General features: G+C 45.6%; 1 protein-coding gene across 12 annotated transcripts in view; it reads left to right on the plus strand.

Annotated features, from left to right (window-relative positions):
* The first annotated feature begins 495 nt into the window (after window positions 1-495).
* The window catches only part of LOC142466871 (uncharacterized), a 52,510-nt gene continuing 26,203 nt past the window's right edge, over window positions 496-26,802 (plus strand). For 3 of the 12 annotated variants that reach the window (XM_075572419.1, XM_075572420.1, XM_075572418.1), the window contains exons 1-3: window positions 540-601; window positions 2,148-10,093; window positions 22,326-22,517. The gene's annotated coding sequence lies outside the window, so the exon portion shown is untranslated. Of the gene's footprint in view, window positions 602-2,147; window positions 10,094-22,325; window positions 22,518-26,802 lie in introns of all 12 variants that reach the window. The other 9 variants (XR_012788256.1, XR_012788258.1, XR_012788254.1 and 6 more) reach the window with 8 other exon arrangements.

Consider the following 26,802-nt stretch of genomic DNA (forward strand, 5'->3'; position numbering starts at 1 on the left):
TCCCTGCTCTGGCCCCCACCCTCGCGAAGTGCCGGCGGGTCCGTCGCAGCCTCCGGCGGCACCCGCTACCACACGGCCTTCACCGAGGGGGGCCAGAAAGTAAAAATTCACCTCGGGGCTACATTAACTTGGCAAATAAATTAAATGATAAAATCAGGACAATCTGCATTTCAAAGACAAAACCAGCAGCCCTGTCGAGAACGTGTGTGTGTGTGCGTGTTTGTTTATTTTACGTATTACAGCCTCAGGGGTTATGTTATATCCAGGTTATCTCCTTCATGTCAACATCAGCCAAAAGGAAGGAACTGAAGCAGCTTTACTGAGATATATTAAGGACCAAGAGGAGTATACACAGCTACATGCAGCAGAAACTATCTTCCCCTAGCACAGTGCCTGGGAAATGTTACTGTCTTGTTTCTAATCTGCACAGCATGTGACACATGATCCGTTTTGAAGTTTAAAAACTACAACTCCCATGATCCCCTTAGTGTGAGCATGCGCAGTAGGACACAGAGCTGTGACCTGGATGTAGTCAGTGTCTCTACTTCCGGGAAAGTGAACCTGAGACTGCAGCAGAGAGAGGCGAGATCACAGCTCAGAGGTAGGAGTTCGCGTTCTCGTATGTGTATATGTGTGTATATATATATATATTTTTATATATGACAACAGCAAAAAATTCCCTATAGGGAGCACACAGGTATACCAGATAAGTAACAGAGTTTATTATGATAAATAAAAACAGGGAAGAAAGAAAATAAAATGGAGGGGGACATAAACCTAAATTCTGGAGGGAATGGGCTATAATGCAAAAGAAATGGACTGAAAATTGTGTCAACAATATAAGACACAAAGTCAAAAAACCCACACAGGGGTCTAAATGACAAACAATGCATGAACTGTAGGCAAACAATGAAGTGGTTGAAAGACTAACTATATTTGTGTAATTGCACGTGCAAAATGAATAGTTAGCACCTTAGTGCTGCCAAGGTGAAAAGGACATGCAAGAAAATCACAACATGCAAAGAAACAGAAGCAGATAATAAAAGCTGCCTGCCAGATACAAGAAGCTGGGGTAATAAGCATTACCTATAAAGCTATGAATGAGCATATATCACTTCAAAAGCCTGTGGTAGCTGTGCATGAAAAAAGTATACAGTCCAAAAAAATCCAATTTGCAAAGTCCAAATATATCACCATTGAACAGGAATAGTGTTGAGTCCTGTAAGTGGTCCCTATTAACAGAAAGTGAAGGAATATGGGTCCCCCTGCCAAGCTCCCACTCCTACGCGTTTCGGCCTAGCTGGTCTTCAACTGGGAGTGCTGGCATGATAGGGGAACACAGACTCTATATACACACATTAATTGATAAAATCGCGCCAAAAACCAGCTGATTCTACTCACAGGTAGCAGCCGATAACCTCTCCCTCCATGCAAAGCTGTCCACCAATGTATAAAGGGGCGCGTAATCACAGCGACAACGTCGTTGCCATAGCAACGCGTGACCGCGTCACAGCATGATCATGGTGGTAAACAAAGCTAAGGGAAATAGCCATGGGAAGGCTCCACTCATAGAGGAACAAGTACTGGCAATAACAAGGACAGGCAGCATTATCAGCAGCATGCTGATTTCACACAACACACTATGGGACATGCTTAAGGCACATATTACAGCAAATTAAAGATAATTAATGCCAGAAAGATATTCCTGTATATGTATGCTATTATAGCACCTGATAAAGATAGCAAACATTAGTGTATAAAGTCCATCATTAAAGTTCATTGTCTTGCTATAATGTCATGAAACCAATTGTCTTAGACTGCCATAAAAAAGGTTTCCTCCAATCCATGTGATCACTTGGGGAGATCTTTTGTCCAAGGATGATGAGAAATGAAATCCGTCTTGTAAATAGACATCTGCTGTAGCTGCATATCCAGATCTTCTGGTTCAGAGGTGGTACCGCTATGGATGAAGGGAATGGAGATGTGGTGATAACCGTAAACAGACATGAAAGAAAGGGAGAGGGGAAAGGGGTTAGCAAAACACGTATACGGAATTGCAGATACATTGCAAAACTCAAGTAGTCATTGAGGCCAGCAGGCATCATGATTCCTAACTGGACTAACCACCTGCATTCCCTTATTAACAGTGCCCCCTCTAGGTCACCACCACGGATGCCCAGGGAGACCCTGTCAATGGAAAATGCCAAGAGGACAGCCGGGTCAGAACCATGATGCTGTAAAAAGTGCCTGGCCACCGAAGTGATTTTTTAAAAAGAGTCTAGGTCTCGCTGTGCATTTTTGATGTTCCGACTGTGTTCCAAGATCCTAAAGCGTATCTCCCTTGTGGTCATGCCAATATAGACAAGACCACAAGGGCAGGAGAGGTGATAAATAACGCCTTTGCTTTTGCAATTCAGGAAATTGAAGATCTTATAGGTACGTGTGCCTGATGCATCAGTAAAGGTATTGGTCTGACGCATAAATTTACATGCGAAGCAACTTCCACATTTAAAAAATCCTGTCTTCCTAAAGGTAGAAAGAAAAGTGGTCCCGACCCGGGGAACATAATGGCTATGGACTAGGCGTTCCCGCAGGGTGGGTGATCTGAGGCTAGTTAGATTGATATGTTCCCCCAACGAGTTTTTAAGATCGTGGTCCATCATTAAGATGCCCCAGTGTTTAGCAAGAATCCTCCTCAGGTCGGGACACTGTTGACTAAAAGTGCTCACAAACTTAAACTTACGTTGGCCTCTGTATTTAGGCTTATGTACCAATTGGTTCTCTCTATTGCTACCAAGGCTATTGTCATAACCCCTCTTAACACAGGTCCTGCTGTAACCTCAGGAGGATTCTTCAACGAAGAGTAGCGGAGCACAGCATAAAGGATGGGGGCTAAACACCAATTTAAAGGTTAAAAACAACTTTTAGTCCATGGTGAACATCTTGGTACACAAAAAGGTCAAATCTCTAACGCGTTTCGGGCAGGGGCCCTTTGTCAAAGAGTAATTTTACCTCGCGTCTCTGTCGCCACTCATATAGGCTTACCCCTGCCTCCATCTGATACGTGATTTGTCATCGCGTGATCGCAATGGCGCGAAACCGGCAAACTACAACCCGATTGGCAGATGCAAATAACCAATGGAAAGTAGGCACGGAGTCACATATCTCTGGATCGAGTGTCCACATATAGCGGCTGCTAAAAACAAACAGACAAAAAAACATAATAAACTTCTAATTCAAAAAAGACGAATAGGATGTAAGTGAGAAAATAATTAAAAACAACGAGCAACCTAGAATGAAATTACAAGGATTAGAATATAGATGGTAATTAAACGAGACAAATATTCATTGGTCTGCCAGATATATGAATGTGTATATAATCTATCCAGTACTATATATATCTAAATACTAACAGAGATTAAATAATAAAAATATGGAATATGTCTTGCAAAACCGCAGAAGATCAGGGGTAACAGAGGTAATGATGAAGATGAATATAATCATATATATTGGACTCACAATTTGGAACCATCTATGTCATAGTGCATATCAGTATTAAATAAGTCTCCAATAAGGGATATAAGGGATATAGTATATATTTATGATGTCTACTGGCATACTATTAGATCTATAAAGAAAAGAATCACCATCAAATGATATCTATTAATAAATAGGATCATGGATAAAGGCAATAGGAGACTAAGTAGAAGATGACTAAAGATTCATACCCAATTGTGAGAACGATAACCATATAATAATGTATTTATTTAAAAATGCAAAGGAAATATATCTTGGCAACAGTGGAGTCATTTAAAAAAATGTTTTATCTCCCAATCAATGTTCATACCCCTGGGAACTAATGTCCCAAGGGTATAAATCCAGTGCATTTGACGACAATTGAGGAGAGATTCTCTATCTCCTCCTCTGGGATGGCTTCTTATGGATTCAATAGCACCAAACTGGAACTGATGATGATAGGAGGAAGATAACAAACAATAGAGAGAGCAAGTGCCGGGCAAGTCCCTGGCGAGTTAGCAACGCCCATTAACTGCAAGCTACGGTATTTTTACAGGTTTTGCTGGCGTGACAGTTTCCCTTTAAAAGCCTTCAAAATCCTCCTGTTCGTCATCTGATACCATAAGTACATCAATGACATATTGTGATACATTTGCAAGGCAGTCATCGTATGGATCGAATTCCGTATCAGATGGTGTGGTCTCAGCTTCGGCTTCCTCTTCATCTTGCCACAAGTAGTCGTCCTCCATACCATCTAATGAATTTGATATGCCACACTTCTTGAAAGACATGATTACTGTTTCTGCATCAATATCATTCCAGGCTTTTATGACAAACTTGCACAAAACATCCAACTGTGGAGCACGCATGTTTCCTCCTTTTGTGAATGACTTTTCGCCGCTAACCATCCATTCATTCCACTGTTCTCCAATGCGATCTTTAAATGGCTTGTTTAGGCACACATCCAGTGGCTGTACCAACGATGTCAATCCTGCAGGAATAACTGCCGCATCTGTGTTTAGTCTTGCAAGCCTTTGCTTGGTGCTGGGAGTTAAATGAGCCCTGAACATATCCCACACCAATAGACTACGTTTTTGAATAAGTGCACCTGGTCGCCTGCTCCATACATTATCAAGCCATAGCTTTACCCCTTCTTCATCCATCCAGCCTTTTTCATTCACATGTACAAAACAACCAACAGGGAACTTGAGTTTCGGCATTGTTTTTCTTTTAAAAATAATCATTGGTCTCAGTTTGGTGCCATCAGCTGTGCATCCTAGTACCACTGTAAAACTGGACTTCTCATGTCCTGTTGATTTAATTAAAATCGTTTTTACACCTTTTTGATGGACAGTTTTATTTCCAACCATATCAAAATTCATTGGAGTTTCATCCATATTTCCAATACTACTTAGCGCATAGCCATGTTTAGTGCGCTGTTGTATTACGTATCGATGGAAACTACTTACTTTGCTATCAAGATCTGCAGGTAATTTTTGGGCAATTTTAGTCTTTTGCCTCAGTACCATATTATGCCTTCCCATGAATCTAGTACACCAGGATACAGTGGCCTTAAATCTGTTGCTGTGATCTGTGTTAGATTTGGCCCACTGAAGTGCAAACAAACGTATTTTATTTCGTGTCACCACATAACCGTTTTGGCGATGCTCATTCACCATGTCTGCTACATGTTTTTCGAGTTCTGGCCAATGTGGGGTGCCTCTTCTTAATGCACACTTACTCCTTGGCATACTCTTTAATGCTTTTTCATTTGCTTTCCAGTCCCGAACCATCTTTTCTGTTACTCCATATTGTCTTGCAGCAGCGCAGTTATTATGTTCCATGGCAAAGTTTACAACTTTACGTTTGAAACTGGCTTCATATTTCTTTCTTCTTGCTGGTGGAGCCATGATGGGGCTTTGACTGTTGGACATTTGTATACTGTACTGTATGTACTGGTGCTATACTGTATGAACAGGTACAGATACTGGTGCTATACTGTATGAACAGGTACAGATACTGGTGCTATACTGTATGAACAGGTACAGATACTGGTGTTGTACTGTATGAACAGGTACAGATACTGGTGTTGTACTGTATGAACAGGTACAGATACTGGTGCTGTACTGTATGAACAGGTACAGATACTGGTGTTGTACTGTATGAACAGGTACAGATACTGGTGTTGTACTGTATGAACAGGTACAGATACTGGTGTTGTACTGTATGAACAGGTACAGATACTGGTGCTGTACTGTATGAACAGGTACAGATACTGGTGTTGTACTGTATGAACAGGTACAGATACTGGTGTTGTACTGTATGAACAGGTACAGATACTGGTGCTGTACTGTATGAACAGGTACAGATACTGGTGCTGTACTGTATGTGGTACCCAGTATACAACAACCAGCCAATGTACCTTACCGGCGATTGGCTGGTTGTTGTATACAAAACCTGTCAGCTCTCCCTGCCTGCCCAGCCATCCCTGTCTCCAAGACTATTGCGGTAGCGCAAACATGCCTCTTTCACCCGTCTGGCCTTTGGCTTGCTTGATTCAGGAGCTGCAGTGACCCTGGTCCGACCTGATATGGTCCGGCCAGAGAAATTGATCCCAGGCCCTGGGATGCAGATCACTGTGGCTGACGGAGAGCCACGTTTCCTGCAGGTGGCCCGCATTTTTTTGGATTGGGGGGTGGGCAAGGGTGTGCGGGAGGTGGGGGTTTTACCAGGTTTGGATGCTGAAATTCTTTTGGGCAATGACCTGGGACCGATGACCTGCACCTACGACCGTGTGCCCCAGCCCGCTGCAGTGGCGGCGGTTACCCGGAGCCAGACCGCGGCAATGCCGGTGGTGGCCACCCCAGTCCCCCAGCCTTTGGGACCAACGTTAGCGGAGGGCACAGAGGAGCCCGGGGAGGTAAGCCAGGATCAGTTGCAACCACAGGCTGACTTACTGTTCCCACTTACCGTGTCCTCTTCCCCTGACAATGACATGACTGGGGGGGGGGCAGATTTAGGAGCCCAGTTTAGGGAGGCAGTGAAGGCAGACCCTACCCTGGCCGGCGTGAGACTTCGGGCGTCCGAATCTCAGGCAGGGGAGGGCAATGAGCGCTGCCTATGGCATAAGGGACTCCTATACAGAGAAGGGAACCCGGGAATAGAGAAGGGATTGACCGGTAAGCGACAGCTAGTAGTGCCCCAGGGGTACCGACAGCAATTGTTACGGGTAGCTCACTCTATTCCGTTAGCGGGACATCAGGGGGTCACCAGAACGCGAGCCCGGTTATTGCAGCGTTACTTCTGGCCGGGGGCATCCAGGGATGCGGCTGATTTCTGCCGCTCCTGTGATGCCTGCCAGCGAGTAGGTAAGGCGGGCGACCGTGTGAAGGCACCCCTGAGACCCCTACCGATAATAGGGGAACCCTTCCAGAAGGTAGCGATGGACCTGATAGGACCCCTCATGATTCCTAGCAGGTCAGGGAAGCGCTACATCCTCACCGTGGTGGATTTTGCCACCCGGTACCCTGAGGCGGTAGCGCTAGGCACCATAAGTGCCAAGACAGTGGCAGCAGCTTTGCTGAACATTTTTGCTAGGGTAGGTTTCCCTAGTGAGATCCTAACCGATCAGGGGTCGCAGTTCATGAGTGAACTGTTACATTGTCTCTGGGATGCCTGCGGTGTACAGCACCAGCGCACTACCCCTTACCATCCCCAAACAAACGGATTATGTGAGAGGTTTAATGGTACCCTGAAGCAGATGCTTCGGACCTTTATAGAGGCGGAGGGGAAAGACTGGGAGATTCACCTGCAGCACTTGCTGTTTGCATACCGAGAGGTACCGCAAGAATCTACAGGCTTCTCCCCCTTCGAGCTACTATATGGCCGCAGGGTACGTGGACCTCTGGACCTCTTCCGTGAGGGATGGGAGGGGGAGACTACTGCTACTGATGCTTCAGTGATCCAGTATGTAGTAGATCTCAGAGACCGGTTAGAGATGCTTATGGGGGTGGCCCAGGACCACCTCAGGGCTGCTCAGACCAAGCAGAAGCAATGGTATGACCAGCAGGCCCGTAGCAGAGAATTCATCCCAGGACAGCAGGTGCTTGTTCTCAAACCCACTCGGGAGAACAAGCTGATGGCTGCCTGATCGGGACCGTACCCGGTTATCCGAAAGGTTAATGAGTGCAACTATGTTGTACAGGTAGAGCCTGAGAGGCATAAGACATATCATGTTAATATGCTGAAAGAGTACAGAGCACCGAGTATGGGAGCAGTAATGGCCATTTGTAGCCCACTGCTGGAGGATCCGGCGAGCAATGCTCTGCCTGATCTCCTAGGGGAGGCAAAGCAAGGAAACACTGTTGAGCAGGTAGAGATCTGGCCCAGTTGAGTGCTAGGCAGAAGGGAGAAGCCAGGGACATGCTAGCTCAGTATAGTGCCCTCTTCACTGACATGCCAGGGACCACACATCTCACCAAACACCCAGTACACACAGGGGACCTGCAGCCTCTGCATAAGCACGCTTATAGAGTGTCAGCAGAGGTCAAGACAAGTATGGAGAGAGAGATTGAGGAGATGCTGACCCTAGGGGTAATTACTCCATCCCAGAGCCCTTGGGCAAGTCCAGTAGTCCTAGTGCCTAAGAAGGACAAAACCACCAGGTTTTGTGTGGACTACCGGTTGCTCAACGCTGGGACGGTGTCAGATGCTTACCCCATGCCCCGCATGGATGAGTTACTAGATGAACTCGCGGGGGCAAAGTATCTGACCACCATGGATCTGAGCAAAGGCTATTGGCAGATTCCCCTGACCCTGGAGGCTAGGGAGAAGTCAGCATTCATCACTCCAAGTGGCCTCTACGAGTTCTTAGTGATGCCATTTGGGATGAAGAATGCCCCGGCTACCTTCCAACGCCTGGTCAATAGGTTACTGGAAGGGATGCAGAGCTATGCCAGGGCTTACTTAGATGACATTGCTGTCTTTAGTAATTCCTGGGAATCCCACATAGGACATGTAGCTGCGGTGCTGGATAGGATCAGGGAGGCTGGGCTTACCTTAAAACCCACTAAGTGTATGGTAGGGATGGCAGAAGTCCTGTACTTAGGGCACAGGGTGGGTGGAGGGCATCTCAAACCAGAGCCAGCCAAGGTAGAAGCCATAGTTCAGTGGCCTGTTCCAAAAACCAAGAAACAGGTCATGGCATTTTTGGGCACCGCAGGGTACTATAGGAAATTTGTCCCACAGTACAGCGCCGTGGCCCTTAAAACTGCGCTTGCTGAGGCCCCCATCCTGGCTGCCCCAGACTATACCAAGCGTTTTCTTATTCAGACTGATGCCTCAGACTTTGGTGTGGGGGCTGTGTTGAGCCAGGTGGGGGACGACGGCAAAGAGCACCCTGTGGTGTATCTCAGTCGCAAACTGCTCCCCAGGGAGGTGGCATATGCCACCATTGAAAAGGAGTGCCTGGCCATTGTGTGGGCACTCAAAAAGCTCCAGCCCTATGTCTATGGGAGGGCTTTCACGGTCATTACAGACCACAACCCCCTGAGTTGGCTACAGAGGGTATCAGGGGAAAATGCCAAACTGCTGAGATGGAGCTTGGCGTTGCAAGAATTTGAATTTACCATTCAGCACAAAAAGGGCAGTGAAAACAGCAATGCTGATGGACTTTCACGCCAGGACTATCCCTCTGAGGCTGAATTCATTAATGGTGCCAGCAGTGCCCCACTTCCCGTTAGGGCCAGTGGGCCACAGGACACGCATTAAGAAGGGGAGGTGTAGAGGGAGAAAGGGGGTGGCCTGGTATTAAAGGGGTTGCACCCCATTTGGCCACCCCTGACCCCACCAGGGAGACGAGGGGTTAACTGGACTGAGGTCCAGAAATGTGATTTCACCCCTGTTATAACCTGTAAATGTGTATTTTCCTGTGGCCCCTCTGTTATTGTACCTCAGTTTCTGCACCCACACACTAGAATCCATCCGGGAGCACAAGGGTTAATAGTCCGTTAATACTGTGTCTCCAGGTATGGACAAAGCAAAGGAATGTCTCTGAAGCTATCAGGATGACAGATGGCCCTAGAGTCCCAATGGCTAGAACTTAAGTTTTGTTCAAAAGGTTTTATTACCCTCCCTGTCTGTGAGTATGGGGGAGGCACATACCATAGCAGTTTTTAAGTGTCCCACTTATCACTGTCCAACACAGGTTATCTTGTCCAAGATCCGGAGGGGTAGCTGGCCTGGCATTCCATTTGCACATGTGGGGCCTCAGAAAGGAGACCCCAGAGTTCTACTGCACATGTGCCAGCAAGCAGGGGGGCCTGTCCTAAAATGTGTTCCCCCATCCAAGACTGGCTGGAGATAATTGCAAACCAATCACAGGTTTTTAATGTTACAGATAGAGGGAGAAAAGGTTTATAACCTGCTGTTCCCCATCTATCCTTTGTCTTCATTTTTGGTCTTCATGCAAAGTCTTCATTCGTTTTCGTTTGCTGATATGGTTATCTGACATCACCTGAATGATTTCCTGACTGCTGAGAGAAATGCTACATCATACTTCTCATTCCCCAACCCTAATGTAAGTGTACTTCTTGTTTGTTACTGCATTATCTGTTGTGTTCACCTTTATTCTAAGGAATAAATACAATTTATTATATCTTAAGCCTCGTTCAGTTCAAACCCAATTATTTTTTGTGTAATATTAATAAGCCTGTGGAAGCTATCGTCACATAGGGAACCTCCGCTTTGTTGAAAGTACCTCCCCAGACGTTACTGCGTCTTCCTTACTTTCCAACTGCAATCTCTGATATGCCTCACCTGCCATATCAGGTTCACACTCTCTCAGGACCATCAAAGACAATGTTTCTCTCTCTTTACAACCTTTTAGCAAATTAACATGGTATATAGACTGGTCCATTCTTCCTGGTATGCTTACTTGGTAGTTCACAGCCCCTTTTCTTTCCACAATGGTATATGGACCTTGCCATCTAGCTACCAGTTTATTCTCTATCGGGCAACAAGAGGAGTACTTTATCCCCAGGAAGCAATACCCTATCTCTGGACTTTTTGTCATACCACACTTTCTGGTGTTATTGAGCTTCCCTCAAATTTTCATTAGCCAGATCCTGCATCCGGATAATCCTTTCCCTCATCTGGGTAATATATCCTACTATATTATCCCTCAAAGGATCCCGCTGCACCCAGGAATCTTTGATTAATGCTAGCAGACCCCGGGGTTGCCTTCCATAAAGTAACTCAAACGGGGAAAATCATGTTGAGGCTTTTGGTACCTCCCTGTATGACACACAAAACGACGTTTCGGTCCCCCAGTGGGACCTTTCTCAAGGTGGTGCTTTCTCACCCAGCATACAGTGCTTCCACTGCAGCAAGGGATTCTGGGAAATGACATGCAAATGAGCACACAGTGCCACCTTTTGTCTCAAGCCCACTTTACATGGACAACCCTTAAGCCAATGCATGCTGCTTTAAACACAGCTTTTAATCGTAGCCTGGTATTAAATGCAAAGCCAGTGAACCCAGTCACAGACAGACTGTTTCAACCTTGTGGGTCTCTTCAGTGTGAGGTTGGTTGTACTGGCTTTGCTTGTTTGAGACCTGAGTAGGTCTTCACCACACACTGTGTGCTGATTTGCATGTTATTTCCCAGAATTCCTTGCTGCAGTGGAAGCACTTTATGCTGTGTGATAATGGTGAAAAGCAGGGTTGCAGACCTGTCTGAGATGTGAATGTGCTCACAAGTAATATATATATACAGGCATACCCCGCATTAACGTACGCAATGGGACCGGAGCATGTATGTAAAGCGAAAATGTACTTAAAGTGAAGCACTACCTTTTCCCACTTATCGATGCATGTACTGTACTGCAATCGTCATATACGTGCATAACTGATGTAAATAACACATTTGTAACAGGCTCTATAGTCTCCCTGCTTGCGCACAGCTTCGGTACAGGTAGGGAGCCGGTATTGCTGTTCAGGACGTAATGACAGGCGCATGCGTGAGCTACCGTTTGCCTATTGGGCGATATGTACTTACTCGCGAGTGTACTTAAAGTGAGTGTACTTAAAGCGGGGTATGCCTGTGTATATATATATATATATATATATATATATATATACATACATACATACATACATACATATATACATATATACATATACGCAGTGTACGACAAACCTATACATTTGCACGCCCCGGGCGAGTGGATTTAACATCGTGGCGAGCTCCTATTGGCCCAAGCAGCACACGTGTGGTACTAGGTGGCGAGTAGATTTGTTTGTTCGGCGAGTCGATTTGGATGTAAATCCATAATAGATAGTATTATGTATAAATAGGGGAACAATAGGATGACTATTTGGTGGAAAGGTTGTATAATAATGTTGAAAAGAAACACGAAAGAAAATGTAATACGATGTTGTTGTTTAAAAATGGTTTGTTGTAAAGACACCACAGTACAATGTATATTTTGGTGACATAAATGATGTAAAATGTGAGGTGTGTGTCCCTCTAGGGCGTGAGTGGGTGTGAGGCGGCGGGTGGGTGTTCAGTACGGGTGGTGGGTGGGTAGTGAGTGCTGGCTGTGGGTGGTGGTCCTGCTAGGGTGTGAGGCGGCGGGTGTCTGGTGAGTGCGGGCGGCGGCTGGTCAGTGATGTCTGTGCATAGGGGTGTGAGTGTGGCGGGTGGGTGGTGAGTGGGTGCGACAGCTGGCCAGTGATGTAGGGGCGGGATGCGGCAGGCGTGTCGGGTGGGTGAGAGGCGGCGGGTGTCTGAGTGCGGGTGGCGAATGTGGGGCGCAGGGGTGTGAGGCGGCCGTTGGGTGAAAGGCAGAGACGGGAGGCGGCGTGAGGGGAAGGCAGGGGCGTGGGGTGAGGGGAAGGCAGGGGCGGGGGGAAGGCAGGCAAGTGGGGGTGTCACTGTGTGTGTGTGTGTGTCTCTGTCACTGTGTGTGTGTGTCTCTGTCACTGTGTGTGTGTGTCTGTCACTGTGTGTGCCTGTCACTGTGTGTGTTAGGGGGGTCAAAAACGGAGCTGGGGGGTTGTCAAAAACGGAGCTGGGGGTAAAAAAACGGAGCTGGGTGGAAAGTGGGGTGTCACTGTGTGTGTGTCAGTCCCTGTGTGTGCGTGTCAGTCACTGTGTGTCTGTCACTGTGTGTGTTGGGGGGGTCAAAAACGGAGCTGGGGGGTCAAAAACGGAGCTGGGGGGGTCAAAAATTGAACTAGGGGGTGGTCAAAAACAGTGCTGGGTGGGTCAAATTCGGTGCTGGGGGGGGGGGTGCAAAAACTCAGTCTCAGTTAAGCCTCCCCCTACACCAACAGTGAGCATTTCCTCACCTCAGGCAGCGCAGCAGTGTGCCTGGGGGTTGGGGAGCCCTGGGTTAGAGCGCACCGGGCAATGAGAGCCGTGGGGGGGGGGGGGGGCGAGACACACCGGCCAATGAGAGCCGTGGGACCGACGGACCAATTAAATGGTCTACAGAGACTCACAAACAAGATTTTCAGAAGTGTGTGTGTGTGTGTGTGTGTGTGTGTGTGTGTGTGTGTGGTAGGCAGGCAGGCAGTGGCGGGGTACTCTCTCACTGTACCGCACTTTTATATATGGGGGGGGGGGTAGGAGATGGAAGAGAAGAGAGGATATGTATATGTATGTATGTATGTGTGTATATATATATATATATATATAATCAGAAAATAGCCGTGTTAGTCCAGTTGCGATAGTGCACAATAAATGAGTTCTTCAGTATTAGGCGATACCTTTTTTATTGGACTAACAATTTATGTCATAGGGCAAGCTTTCAAGAGTTCTCCTCTCTTCTTCAGGTCAAGCAATACTGATATACAAAGGATTCTATAACTAAAACAGTGTAGAGAATAAAAAACAACAACAACAGATATGGACTGTAGATAAGGTAGGGTGTTAAGTGTTTGAAGCCAGGGGACGGTGACAAGGAAAGGTGGGGAGGTAGAGGGACGCTGCGGGGTGAGAGAAAGTGTGGATAAGAATGGAGTCAAGCAGGATAATTACAAACAATTTTGATATTTGATAGGGTGTGAGAAAACCCATGTCCGCATTAAGTGCTTTGGTTTTGGTGTCAAAGAGTCTTATCATTCTGAGTTCAAATGTTTTCCGTTCTTGGGTGCTTTTAAACATTCCATTAAGGATTTTGATTTTTAAATCATTTATGGACAGACACTCTATACTCCATCACGAAGAAGGAAGATACTTCTCACCTGTGGGACATCACTTCTCACAACCAGATCATTCCATAAATGATTTAAAAATCAAAATCCTCAATGGAATGTTTAAACGCACCCAAGAACGGAAAACATTTGAATTCAGAATGATATGACTCTTTGACACCAAAACCAAAGGACTTAATGCGGACATGGGTTTTCTCACAGCCTATCAAAATTGTTTGTAATTATCCTGCTTGCCTCCATTCTTATCCACACTTTCTCTTTCCCCCCCCACCCCCCAGCTTCCCTCCCCCTCCCCACCTTTCCTTGTCACTGTCCTCTGGCTTCAAACACTTTTAACACCCTACCTTATCTACAGTCCATATCTGTTTTTTTGTTTTTTTTTCTCTACACTGGTTTAGCCATAGAATCCTTTGCATATCAGTATTGCTTGACCTGAAGAAGAGAGGAGAACTCTCGAAAGCTTGTCCTACGGCATAAATTGTTAGTCCAATAAAAAAAGGTGATTGAACTAATTTATTCTGCACTATATATATATATATATATATTACAGTAGTTGACAAATCACCCAATAATCTACTCGCCACCTAGTACCAAACGTATGCTGCTTGGGCCAATAGGAGCTCGCCACGATGTTAAATCCACTCGCCCGGGGCGAGCAAATGTATAGGTTTGTCGAACACTGTGTATATATATATATATATATATATATATACATACATATAGTCAGGTATGGAGATTAGCACTCACGGTTTTGTTGCAGGAGGCAGATGCTTGTCCCATAGAGAGTATGTAGACATATGGAGACCAGGGGATCCTGATAGCCAAAAAGAGACAGCACACTGCAGGTATGGTATCAAAAAAGTGTATTCAGTAACACAAGGCCGCCAACGTTTCGGTCCTCCCAACGGGACCTTCCTCAGGGCAGTGCAACTACAGACTAACACAAGCACCCATATATACCCCTTAACACATACTAAAAATCACCTGAAAGCAATCATGAAATCCAAATTGTAATCCCAGATACAACCCACATTTCTAAACAGCCAATCCAACATACTGACACTGGTACGCACCAATGAGAAAACCTGATCTATGCACATGTGTACTTAGTCACATGATCAAACCTTGATAACAACATTGTGACATCACAGTGCATCCTGTTTATGTAACCATGACTACTTGAAGCATGTAATTATATTCAAATGCGCATAAATGGTTAAAATACATATGAAATACATATAAAATGCATAGCCAGAACAGCAACTCACCATCAGTGTTGGAGATGCATACTGTAGATGTTGCAAAGTGTGCCTATAAATGAATACCTTAATGTAAATGGTCCTGGAAATCGTGCACACTGTCCGGGGAACAGCAATCAGGGTAGGACGGGCAGTAAATCATAAATCCCATAATGGCAACGCGTCCGTTGGATCTAAACACTTCCCCAACCTGTTGTGAATGTAGGGCGGGTGATTCTCACTCAATGCGCGCCGTGGAGCGTAACCGCGCATGCGCAGTGTGTCACTGACAACCCGAACGCGTCCCTGACTACTGCAGTAGAGGGTGCGCGTGTATCTGTGCTAATGCGCATGCGCAACGCTGCGCAAATAGCGCAAGCAGTATTAGAGAGCATAAGACTGTTACTCAAACAGCGTAATGGACAGAACTGAGAAGGAAACATGGGCACAATAAAGATGGCAGTAGCATACTAAGCACGGATAGTGGCAATGTCAGAAACACAGTGATCAAAGGTTAGACACTTAAAATGCATGAGTGAACCTGAAAACAGGCCCATAATAAAATCAAAAAATCGAAATCATAAGACTAATGTCTATAACATAGATAACTGTATTCCAGAAGGAACATGCTAATTCTTAGCATATATGTAACCCTATCTGGTGGAGTGTTGGTGTAATAACCGTAATCTATATGTTAGACGGCCAAAAAACGTGATATATACATGTGCGTCTACTATGAAGTGGCATGTCTAATGCCTGTAGTACCAACAAGCCCATCTATATATATATAGATGGTTAAAGTGGTGGTGTATCCACATGCAACCGATAGTAGACTGTGAGTTGTTTAAAAGATGGACACCGAGTGTGGCTACACACCCAAAAGTGAATAAAACATGCATGAAAAAAGGAGGGGGGGGGGAAAGGGGGGAATGGAGGAAAATGCGTAAAGGGTACAGAGCACAATGAAATAGTGTAACAATGGAACAAATGAACAATCAATGTACCCAAAAATATTCACACTACAAAAATTGTACATAATTTTTACAGAAAACAGCCTAATTTCAGATCTTCATTTAGTCGGTAAGGAGAGAGGGTCTTGAGCTCGTATATTAGTCTTGCCTCTTGTTGCAGAAGCAACTTGTTCCTGTCTCCCCCTCTGGGTGGTGGCTGTACTTGTAATATAGGCATACATCGCATTGTGGCTAGTGAGTGCCGTAGTTCTTTAAAATGTCTGGCAACCGGCAGAAATTTAAGCTCACTCTGTTCGTCCTTGCTGTTCAATGCTTTCCTAATCGTGGAGCGATGGATGGCTATTCTCTCCTTCAGCATCCGTGTAGTTTTCCCCATGTAACGCAGCCCACAAGGGCACGTGATCATATATACGACAAAACGAGACTCACAGTTTAGGAAATTCTTGATCTTGATCGGTACCCCACTGTGTGGGTGGGTATAACTTGCACCAGTTTGCATGAAACTGCAATTGGTGCAACCATAGCATCTGTATGAACCTGGTTTTCTTTCGAGCCAGGTTTTAGAGTGTCCATACTTATCCACTGGGTCCGCTTGTGTCAACATATCTCCCAAATTGCGTCCTCGCTTGTAGCAGAACAGCGGTGGATCTTTATAGATTTTGCCAATCTTGTTGTCATTCGCTAAGATATGCCAGTTCTTGTGTATACTGCGCTTGATGCGGTTGGACGCCGTACAGTAAGTGCTGATGAAGTGGCAACGTCATTCCGTAGGTTTATTCGTAATCGGTTGCAGCAGAGATTGCCTGTCGATGCTCCTTACTTTGATCAGGGCTTCACTGATGTCCTTGTGGTCATAACCCCTGTCCCGGAAGCGTGCCGCCATGGCTGAGAGAGCTGGTTCTAGTTCATCCGGATTAGACGTTATTCTTTTCACTCTGAGTAACTGTGAGAAGGGGAGACGCCTCTTGAGCGGTGCAGGGTGGTGGCTAGTGGCATACAGTAGCGTGTTCCTGTCTGTATCCTTGTGATAAAGCCTAGAGGCCAGGCCTTCACCCGACTTATACACGATGGTATCCAGAAAGGAAATCTCGGATGAACTGTGCTGTGAATCTGATGGTAGATGGAATATGATTCAAGTGTTCTATGAATTCTAACAATGCAGTTTCTGAACCATCCCATATAAGGAAGACGTCGTCCATATATCTTAGATATTTTTTAATGCATACCGCGTGTGGGGCATCATGTAGGATGTGTGTATGCTCATATACATCCATGAATAGGTTTGCATACGCCGGTGCCATATTGGACCCCATCGCGGTCCCACTTAATTGCAAATAGACGCTTCTTTCGAATCGGAAATAGTTTTTGTTGAGAATGATTTCCATGAGTAACATAAGGAATTCCACCGGTGGACCTGCATGTGCTGCAAAGGTCCCGAACTTCGATCTGACCGCTTCAAGCCCCTCTTGATGGGGGATATTGGTATAGAGACTACTCACGTCAAGAGTGACCAAAATGTAATCCATATTTTCCAGTCTGATGTCACCAAGCTGTAAAATAAAATCTGTTGTGTCCTTGACATAGGAGCTCATACTCATAACCATGGGCTGGAGGAAAAAATCAATAAACTGAGATAATGGGTGGCATAGCGATCCTCTTGCAGAAATAATAGGTCTTCCTGGTGGTTTTGTGGCCGATTTGTGTATTTTAGGCAAGGTGTATAGGATGAGCATTCGTGGAAAGGGTTGTGTCAGGAATCTGCCCGTTTCCTCAGAGATCCAGTTGTTCAAAACCCCCATCTGTATGATCGAATCCACCTCCTTTTTATACTCCACCGTAGGATCCGCTGGTAAGCATCTATATGTGGATGAAACGGATAGTTGATTCTCTATTTCCTTTTTATACTCCACATATTTGAGTAACACAATGCCACCCCCTTTGTCCGCAGCGCGGATAATGATCTCTTTGTTGTTTCTCAATGCGTCAATCGCTGATTTTTCTTCTCTCGTGATATTATGATAGCTTACTCTCTTGGTCTTATTTTGTGTGACAGTTTCTTTATCCAGAACATTCATAAAGGCTGCTATACTATGGTTGTTAGTTTGTGGATCAAAATTGCTGCTGCATTTGAAGGTGTTGGCCTTGACAGAGGTGTTTGGTAGGGGCTGTTTGATAAAGAAGTCTTTAAGTGTCAATTGTCTATTAAATTTGTACATTTCGACTTCCCAGTTAAAACTGCGTTGAATGTGAGTGGGTACAAAACTGAGGCCTTTGTGGAGGACGCTTAGCTGCGCCGCTGTCAGGGTAACGTCAGTCAGATTATATATTACCGTGGTGGCCTGCGACTGCGAGGTCCTCTGCCACTCTTGTTTTCGCGCTCTGGATACCGCCGATTTTCTCCCACCCCTCCTGGTGGGTCCCTTCCGTCTGCTTCTGGAAACAGGGGGTTGGCGTGTCCGGCCTCTGTGGGACCTAAAAAATCACTTCTAGAGCCCTCCGTATTATCAGAGAAGTCAGTGTCACTCGTTGGCACACCCGATCTGTAGGCAGGCTTCCTGGCGCGAGCGGTTTTGCGTCTCTGTCCCCCTCGACCTGTGTTCGGTTCCCCCAGGCCCAACAGCCAGCGATAAACCTTACGTTCTTTGTAATCAGTTTTCACAAGCCTCAGCTTTTCTTTCTTATATTTAATAAGATTGTCCCTGTAAATGTCAATTGTGGTCTGGATCTTATCCGTCCAATCAGTGCTTGTGTCAGCTATCAGTTTATCACCATGCTGCCCCTGGATGACATCCACCTCATGTTTAATTTTTGCAATTTCCTTGCTGGATTGCTCTATCACCAATATCATAAGATCACTGGAGCATTTATTGAGAATGGCAATCCATTTCTTACAAAAATACATATATATATATATACATACATATATACATACATATATATATATATATACATATATACACACACACACACACACACACACACGTAGAGGTATCAGTACCGTGTTATCCGAGCTTCAATAATCAAAAAATAAATCGATGATACCGTTCTGTGCCTAACTAAATGCTTTTATTTGTGCGAGCTTTCGAGATACACTGATCTCTTCTTCCGGCGATGTTACAATGAATGAAGCAAGCAAAAGGTATACTTAAAAACAGTGTCTCTTGGAATGTTATCTGTGCTAGTCCTTCCCCCGGTGTGGATGTGTTTTATGGCTAGAGGTGTCCTAAACAGAGATCAAAATTTTATGAGTCATTACTGACACAAGTGAACTCTCTTCCCATGAGTGCTAAATGTGTTAGCACACTGTTCTATATGTATGCACAACTGTCTCTTACACATACCAATACTCCTTGTTTTTCCATCCCTATACACCAATAGGGACCACATAGTATCCACACACACTTTTAATTGTGCTACTATCTCTCATATTTCCACACCTACCCACACCATCTATATCCACTCCCACTCCACACACACCTTTTGTAAAGCACTGTATATACTGTGGGCTCTCCATTCATTTTTATTCACACAGATACACACACACACTTACATCCCTTGCTTTCAGGAACCTTTTGACACCTCTAGCCATAAAACACATCCACACGGGGGGAAGGACAAGCATAGATAACATTCCAAGAGACACTGTTTTTAAGTATACCTTTTGCTTGCTTCATTCATTGTAACATCGCCGGAAGAAGAGATCAGTGTATCTCGAAAGCGCGCACAAATAAAAGCATTTCGTTAGCTACAGAACGGTATCATCTATTTATTTTTTGATTATATATATATATATATATATGATACGAACCAATCCAAAGACCAGTAAAGAGACAGCAGACCGCACGGGGTTAATCCAAAAATATATATTCACAACATCAAATACACGTAAGCCAACGTTTCGGTCCCACAGAGAGACCTTCCTCAGGGCCGTGGCACGGCCCTGAGGAAGGTCTCTCTGTGGGACCGAAACGTTGGCTTACGTGTATTTGATGTTGTGAATATATATTTTTGGATTAACACCGTGCGGTCTGCTGTCTCTTTACTGGTCTTTGGATTGGTTCGTATCATACTTATTCTCTATGGGACTAGCATCTGCTATTACAACCTTTTCTACTACAGTGTGCTGACTGACCTTCATGTGTATATATATATATATATATATATATATACACAGACCATATGATACCGGTTGCAACACGACATCAAGGGACAGCACGCAGGTAAGTAAATCAAAAATGTTCTATATTTGATAGAAGACACAAAAAACGACGTTTCGGTCCCCCAGTGGGACCTTTCTCAAGGTGGTGCCAAAGGTCCCACTGGGGGACCGAAACGTCGGTTTTTGTGTCTTCTATCAAATATAGAACATTTTTGATTTACTTACCTGCGTGCTGTCCCTTGATGTCGTGTTGCAACCGGTATCGTATGGTCTGTTATTGCTTTATGGGATAAGCACCAAAACTTATTTACTTGCATATGGTGTGCCGGCTGTGCGTTGGATTCTATATATACACAGATATATATTAATTCCATAAGAAAGTCTTATCTGTTTCTGTAGGGAAGGCGTCTCTGCTCTCCTGGTGTCCGCACCCTTGTGTGCTAAGGCAATGTCTGCTTCCAGGTATACAGTAGAGGGTCTGCTCCCCTTTATCTTGCTGTCAGCCTGCAGTCTCTTTGCAGCTCAAGACATCTGTCCTTCCTGGGTCAGCCCCAATTGTGAGACTAAGGAATCCTCCTTCCTGTCTCAGAATAGGCTATTTCTGAGAGAGCTCTAATCAGCCAGGTGGAGTTGTTTAATTGCTGATATGCAATTAACCAGCACACTGCTGGATTGAAGGCAAGTTTCTTTAACATGGATAAGTCCCTGTTACACTGGGAATCCTAAATAAGAATTTCCCCTGACCGGGACTTAGCCCGCAATGTCCTGAAACTGAAATCCGCCTGCAGTTCCAGACGCCACCGCTCCCCTCTCTCTACCCCCGCACCGGGCACACAGGATCTTCTCCTCTTCGGCCGGGAGATGTGCTGTCTCCCCGCAGCTCCGCCGGAGGGAGGAAAGCTGGAGCACACACTATCTCAGCGCCACACTTGGAGGACAAAAACACACACAGTGATACAAACACACAGTGCACATACTGACTTGCACACAGACACACGGTAATACACACACACTGACTCACGCAGTGACGCACACAGTTACAGACACACACTGACTAATGCACACACGCACACAGTGACGCACACACAGGGACACAGTGATACATACACTGACTGACGCGCACGCTGACGCACACCCACAAACACTAGAGGAATTCACAGTTAATATAAATAAAGTGCAAATAGCTAAAACACACATTCTAAGTCAAACTTCTTTGCGTTTGGCACTAAAATTGTGTTTTTTGATTTTTAATGAAAAACATCACCATCATAAATACAATTTCCGAGACAAAACACAAAGAAGTTTTACTTTAAAATGCGCGTGCTCGGCACACACTTTTTTTTTGTTTCTTTGTTTAACTGCAGCTTAAATCCAACTTAGTGGCGGGAAAACATGAAATCACTTGGAGTACATGACTGCATTGAAAAGGATGAAATCACAATTTAACCCTTTGGGTGCCCTTTTGATGTAGCTGCTATGTCACCGCGTCTGGCCCCACGATGTAATAGCTACGTCATAGTAATCCTGCTGCTTTTCCTAGGGGAGATGTCATTCTGTGCTCCTGTACAGGGCAGGACGAATCTATCACTACGTGGGATAGAAGGGAGGGGGGTCTCCCTGTCCGTTCTGTCATCAGTGAGGGAGCGATCACCTGACCCCTCCGTCACTCAAAGGGTTAAAATAACTGTTTTACTTATTTGTTTATTGTGTGATAAATCCTGTTCTGTATTTCTCCAGGAACATTTATGTGTTTGATTATGAGGACATTATAATTACTTTGTTTTCTATGAAAATGTTATGTTTTTTTTTAAATAAGTTTAAATAAATCTTGAGATTACCAACCCATAAGAGATTGTACAATCGGCCTTTTCTCCTTGCTAGCTATCCTAAGTACTCCTTTTCCTCTCACCCACACAAGTCTTTCCGCATTTTAGGAACGCAGGGCCGCTGTTTTCGAAGCCTTATTTAACCAGAGTCAGCTGTTGACATTATGGATAACTTTAGTTGCTGTCACCTACACTACTTTACCTTGTTTAGTGGGCAGCTAATGCCACCTCTGTATTCTGCAGACTATTACTCTGTGACCATCACTTATTGGTTTTCCAAATCCTTGCAAGAAGAAAGAAAAGACAAGTCGCATTATTAAGAACGTGTATCTTTTTTCAGCTCTTCCTTTATAAAATGTACATTACTTTGAGACCTCACTAACTGTCCCAATTTTAGGTGTGTAAATTGTGCGAGAAAAACGAGTAAGGACAGAACCTTATGGCGTTGCAGTACCACAGGAAAATCTACTACAGAACCTGCACAGACCTCCCCCCACACACAGAGCTCCTGGTCTGTATGGCGATGAATATGGGAAAGAGCTTGGTATCAAGTTGGGTACGCTGTGGAAAAGTAACGCGCCAGCACTAGGTAATCAGGAATGTGTGTGTTGTGTGGTTTTTACATCTCTATTGTCTTATTACTGAAGTTAAATTGAAAATACACATCCCACCTTTCCCTGCACAAATCCCTCGTTTCCCTGCATTCACACACATCCCCCCCTCTCCCTGCATTCACACACCTCCTCTCTCCCTGCACATCACACACACACAAGAAAGTATTCAATTCAAGCAATACATGAATTTTGGCACATGTTACCAACTGGAGTCAGTGTTCACCCGAGCTGCAGCAAGATAAGGATGCACCAATGGTTGAAGAGACCTGCCAGGATCCGTGCCGTCTGTGTCCTCCGGAGTGATTTTCTTTCCAGAAAGGAGAAACTAGTTCTTCCACTTGGTATGCAGCTCAGCCGCTACTTAGTGTCGGTATCCTCTGGTCTACTTGTCAGGGATCAGCCTTAGCACTTAGCTTCAGCGTGTTACGTCGGTGCTGCCTGCAGACCAGACTCGTCCCTTATACTGAGTTGGGGACGTATATGTGCACGCACCCGCAGCAGAAGGAGCGTGGCCGGAGTGTTGTTAGGTGTTGCCAGGCCAGGTGGAGAGTAGCTGTAGCAATACTTGCCGGTACCGGTAAAAGAAGAGACATAGTGGTTGCCGTTAGCCAAGGTCAGCGAGAGGAGAGATCCGGAAGGTCGGGGTCCAAGCTGAGATCGTGGGACGTGAGAAGCAGCGTGGTCAAGTGGGAGCCGGGGTCGAGAGCCAGAGAGAACAGTCCGCCCAAGCCGGGTCGTAACCTGAGTAAACGAAGATAAGAGAGAGCCAGAATAGACATCCGCAAGCAGAGACTATGTCGAGCAATGTGGGAAAGACAAGACAGGCATTATATAGTGCGGCTGGCGAATAGGAAGAGGGCAGACTTGGAGGAGTGCGTGGAGCCGTCCTGGATAGGCTGTCTTGAGAAGAATACAGGTGAGCAGCTTTGGAGTAGGATTGCAGCCTGTGGGTGAGCTGGGGGTGTGGCTTCACTGCAGGAGCAGTGAATAAATTAACTTGGTCCGGCGCACGCTCCGTAACGAGGGGGAGCGCGCACCCAGGAGCAATTGCAGCCGCCTGAGTCCCAGTCGCCCGCGGAACAGCGATCACCCGCCGGGGACAAAGGGGGAGCCCCCCAACCACGGGGAACGGACGGGACTAGTGAGGGACTAGTGACCCCCGAATCCTCACAGTACCCCCCTTCAGGGTCGGCCTCAGGACGATCCTCCCACGGTTTAGATGGAAACTTCTTTCGGAAACGTTTAAGAAGTCCTGGTGCGTGAATGTCTTTAAGGGATACCCATGATCTTTCTTAGGGTCCAAAGCCCTTCCAATGGACCAAGAATTGAACCTTACCTCTCGAGAGGTGGAAATCCATTATGGCTTGGACCTCGTACTCTTCATTGCCCTGTATGATCACTGGGTCTGGTCTAAGAGTGTGGTCCGGAAAGAGAGAACTGGAAATAAACGGATTGAGAAGTGAAGTGTGAAATACATTAGAAATTTCTCATTTTTTTGGGTAACTGAAGGCGGAAGGCCACCGGGTTTACCTGCTCCATGATAGCAAATGGGCCCAGAAACCTAGGTGCCAATTTAGGGTAAGGGGTTTTGAGCTGTCATTTTTGGTGGACAACCAAACCTTATCCCCTGGCTTGTAACTGGGTGCAGGTCGGCGACGACGGTCATATAGAACAGGTTAGTGACATTCGCTCCAACTCTTGAAGATGCAGAGGGTAGGTAACTAGGGCTAGTGAGATATATAAGCAATAACCATAGCACTTTGTGACTATACACTCAAATAGTAGGGTGTCTCTATCCCTGAAGGTTAAAGGCTGAGATTGAAAAAAATCAGACCTAAAACCTCATTGGGAGAGACCTAGATAGACATAAGGTAATGTTATACTCACATATTGTTTTGCCCCAGTCCTGTATATATTGGTAGGCATGCAACCAGGAGAATGAATGGAAATCCAAAGGAAAAAACCCTCCAACGCACAGCCACAAATAGAGTGGGTCCCAGGCAAGGATACTGATAAAATGTAATCTTTATTGGTCCATATTTAAAAAAAACGGAGGTAAGTACCCTCCTACGCGTTTCGTACCTGCTGGTACTTTATCAAGGAGTGATATGTTCACCCTATGCCAGCCTTTAAATACTCTACAGGCTATCCCTGTTCGCGCCAAAAAATTATTACACTCTGGACACGCACCCAAACGCAGTGACGTCAGACACACTGATGCACACCCGCGCATGCGCACCCGGCGACGACGGTCAGCCTGGAGTTTCGAAGTCTGGGAGGACCTTTTGAAGCGCCGATTGGATCCTGGACCATGAGTTCTGTAAGAGGGAGATGCATTCATCCACGGCTGGTACTCCAGAGGAGATATTGGAAATGGGCAGGTGAGCCGGGTGGAATCCGTAATTACTAAAGAAAGGCGTCTCACGAGTGGGTTCATTCCTGGAGGAATTAAAGGCATACTCAGCACAGGGAAGTAATTCCGACCAGTCATCCTGGGAGTCAGAGATGAAACACCTCAAGTATTTCTGGAGAGATTGATTAACCCTCTCAGTCTGCCCATTAGATTGAGTGTAATATCCTGAAGAAAAGGAAGAAGAAATGCCCAGTCTTCTGGTGAATATCCTCCAGAATCTGGAAACAAATTGAGAGCCTCTGTCCGATACGATAAATGTGGGAATGCCATGGATCCGGAAAATCTCTCTTGAGAAAATATTGGCTAGCGCGGGTGAGGAGGGTTATCCTTTGAGAGGAACTAAATGTGCCATCTTGGAAAACCGATCCACCACTACTGGGATGGTGTTCATACCATTCGACCTAGGCAATTAGACAATAAAGTCCATGGATATGTGGGACATGGGGCGATCCGGGATGGGTAAAGGCATAAGAAGACCATGGGGTCTCTGACGAGGTATCTTATTGCGTGCACAAGGAAAATCAAGGATGGTTTTTGGCCATATTGGGCCACCAGAAGGTGCGACGGATGAGGTTCAGTGTTTTTTTGAATCTCGGATGTCCTGCCGAACGGGAAGCGTGCCCCCAATCCAGAATTTCAGGAATAAATTTGGGCTCTACGTACAATGTATCCTTCGGTACCTCAAGATCTCTAGAAAGGTGTTCTTGAGACTTGATGATTTTTTTCAAGATTCTTGAATGCAGAGACCGTGAGGATTTTTTGCTTGGGAAGGATGGACTCAGTAGTTTTCTCCGGTCTCTCTTCAGAAGAATACTGTCTGGTGAGGGCATCCACCTTGACGTTCTTGGTGCTGGGAATGTAGGACAAAATAAAATTAAACCTAGAGAAAAATAACGACCAGCGGGCTTGGCGGGAGCCTATGCGGCGATCACTCTCGATGTACAAAAGGTTTTTATGGTCCGTGAAAATCGTGAACGGCTCTTTTGACCCCTCCAGAAGATGCCTCCTTTCATGAAGGGCCAATTTGACGGCCAAAAGTTCCCTATTGCCCACATCTAAGTTCCTCTCAGCTGGAGAAAACTTCTTACAGAAAAACCTACAAGGGTGGAGTTTATCCTGGGGAGAAAATCTCTGGGATAGGACTGCGCCGGCCCCGCAGTCCGAAGCGTCTACCTCCAGGGTAAAAGAAAAATTGGTGTTCGGGTGTCAGAGGATGGGAGCTGAGACAAACGCTTGTTTCAAAGCTTTGAAAGCCGTGACTGCCTTAGGTGACCAGGCCGAAGGATCGGCTCCTTTTTGGGTCAGTGCCGTGATCGCAGCGATGATGGTGGAAAAATTGCGAATAAATTTCAGGTAATAATTGGAAAACCCAAGAAACCGCTGAATGGACTTGAGGGAGTCGGGTTGTGGCCAATCCACTACGGCTTTAAGTTTCTCTGGGTCCATGGCAAATCCCCTGTTGAAAATAATATACCCAAGAAAGGAGGTGGAAGACTGGTGAAAAAGACACGTCTCCATCTTGGAAAACAAGCGGTTCTCTCAGGGCGGGAGAGCACGAACTTCGTATGGGTGGTATAATTCTGTAGATTCATAGAAAAAATAAGAATGTCGTCCAGATAAACAATAACAAAAAGGTTAAGGACATCCCGAAAAAGGTCATTGATAAAGTCCTGAAAGACCGCCGGAGTGTTGCATAAGCCGAAGGGCATCACAAGATATTAGTAGTAGCCGCTACGGGTGTTGAAGGCGGTCTTCCATTCGTCGCCCTCCCGGATGCGAATGAGATTATATGCCCCGCGAAGGTCTTGCTTGTTAAACAGGTAAGCAACTTGAAGTCTGTCGAAGAG

Source organism: Ascaphus truei, chromosome 15 (genome assembly GCF_040206685.1).
Source record: "Ascaphus truei isolate aAscTru1 chromosome 15, aAscTru1.hap1, whole genome shotgun sequence".
Taxonomy (NCBI): domain Eukaryota; kingdom Metazoa; phylum Chordata; class Amphibia; order Anura; family Ascaphidae; genus Ascaphus; species Ascaphus truei.